This window comes from Micropterus dolomieu, linkage group LG01 (genome assembly GCF_021292245.1).
Source record: "Micropterus dolomieu isolate WLL.071019.BEF.003 ecotype Adirondacks linkage group LG01, ASM2129224v1, whole genome shotgun sequence".
Classification (NCBI taxonomy): domain Eukaryota; kingdom Metazoa; phylum Chordata; class Actinopteri; order Centrarchiformes; family Centrarchidae; genus Micropterus; species Micropterus dolomieu.
The window spans coordinates 53,724,363-53,726,871 of record NC_060150.1 but is presented as its reverse complement, the minus strand read 5'-3'; positions in this window follow the sequence as shown (position 1 = coordinate 53,726,871).

Genomic DNA, 2,509 nt, shown 5'->3' with positions numbered 1-2,509 from the left:
GGTCATCAGCTGATTGGTGAAGAGCCTAAATCCAATACAACACAAAATTAATATGCAATTATTACTTACACACACACACACACACACACACACACACACAGCATGGTGACCGCAGGCTGCGTTTTTTCGGCAGGAATTCAAAATAAATGACAAAAAAACAAACAGCGATTTTGATAGAGCATTGGCATTGGCTGAGATGGACAAAGGGCTGCATAAATTAACCATCGTCAGCCTTACTGTGCGTTCACTGTGCCCAAGTGCACAGTCCTGCTCCTTACTTAAAACATCAACCAAACCAAAAAAAAAATGGGGACACAAGAAAACCAAAGCAGAGCTGAACTAACATGAAAAACTTTTCTGGTCAGATGTCTAAAGACCTGTGTCTGTTAAGTTAATGTGTAAATAAATACCTGTCCATCACTTTGTGCGTGCAGTCCTTTACATCTTTCCCCCCCCGACTCTTGCCAGCTGACAAACCTGCAAATATATCAAGGGTAAAAAATTGAGAACATTGTACGGATAGAGAAAAAAGTTCAACCAGTGTGGTCCAATTGTTTGCTGCCTTGAAAAACTGTCAATTTTGAAAATGATATGTCTAGTCTTGAGATAATTGAATGATTTGTTTAACTCTAATATCACATACTTTGTACACATTGTATCAGCAGGTAAAATACAAAATTCAGATAGAATTTGCTAGAACGATATTGAAATGTATCAATATGATCTGTATTACTGTGTTTCATATATCTTCTGACTGCAGTCAGTGGTGTGTCTCCTTATAACGCAATTAACACGCCTAATCTTTCGGACCTGAATCACCCTGACTGACTCGCAGCTTGGCACACAACAAAAACTCCTGTTGGGATGTTGCCATTTCTGATATATTAACATTCCAACATTTAAATTAAAAGAAGTACACTAAAGTTTGATCAGAAATAAAAATTGTATTATAATAAACTAAACTTAAGTTACCTATGAGATCACCTACGCTGCAGATGTGTACTGAAGTGAAAAGCGGAAATGATTAGACCTGTTTGTCGGTTAGAACGCTTAGCGCACCGCATAAACCCCCTATTGGAAGAGGTTGAAAAATATTTTACCAAGGTTTCAAATTTGTTTTTCTCCAGAAGAGAAGCCTCCTCCCTCTCGAACTCTTCCAAGGTGTTGATCTTGCTTATATCAATTCCAGAGTTAGGTAAGGTCCTCTGGAGTTTTTTGACCTCATCAGTGAGTCACCAGCTTTGTTACCACTATTTGGTAACAGCAATGCATTTCAGCCTTTCAGTAAAAGAGTGCTCTCTAGCAATCCCAGAAAAATGACTATTCAATTAGTTACTTAAAGGTGGGGTAGGTAGAAATTTTCTATAAAACTTTTTCCCAAATTTGTTTAAACTTTCTATATATACCAATACATACTTAAAATGTAGGTACTCTGAAAAAGAAAGTATACAGATCGAGTGTCTGTAGTCCTCTGTAATAAACACAGCTCATTATTTCCAACCGGGATGAAAGAAGTGATAGGCTCAGCGGCTGTTACTCTGCCTCGCTACCATGGCTACCAGCACTGCTGCGTAAGAGCAGCCCACATGCCCGCACACGTTTGCTCAAGGATTGGAAGAGGCACTGAAGATTGGAAGAATCACAATTATGGCAGAGCAAGAGCAGTCAAAATTCCGGGCAAAAAAGGAAAACAGTATTTGAAAAGGCTATGACCCAAAAGTCTTTGGATAAAGCAAGAAGTCAGACGAGAGTCAATATCGGCGGGGCTTTCCAGCCGTGGCGACAACTGACAACCAGGGTGACGCCAACAGACATTGCTTTCGTGGAAGCTTTTACATGTAAAACACCATATATGTTATGAATCTTAAATGAAATTCACCTTCATCACAGTGTAACTGATGGTAACGTGAAAACGTGTATCAATGCAACCTTTTTTTAGTTTTTATGTTACTAGCTCGTTACCGAATCAAACTCAATATATTTTAAACTTCACCATTACCAGTATCGATATGCTAGCTTGATAGTGAGTACTACCAGCCATGTTAGTTGTTTATATTAATAATGATAAAGTTAGGCATTTAATTACATGTGATTCTGACATGATGTCATGCACTGCTCCTCTCCGCGGCGCTGGTAAACGCGTCCTCTAGCTGAGCGCGGTCGGCAGCACGCGTTCCTGTGTTTTGGGGGCGTGGCTTTGTTAGGATCCCAGACGGGAGGGGGTGGGGGTGAATGAAATAATGAGCTGTGTTTATTGCAGCACTGAGAGGACTACAGACACTCGATTTGTATTCCTTTTTTTTCTTTTTTCAGAGTACTTACATTTTAATTATGTATTGGTAAATATAGACAGTTTAAACAAATTTGGGAAAAAGTATTTTTAGAAAATTTCTACCTACCCCACCTTTAATACTTTATTCAAAGGGAAACCTTAACCCTGTATTTGACAAATCAGTTTTATTAAAGAACAATTTTATTAAGAGATGGTTCTAGACCAAATGTCATAAAT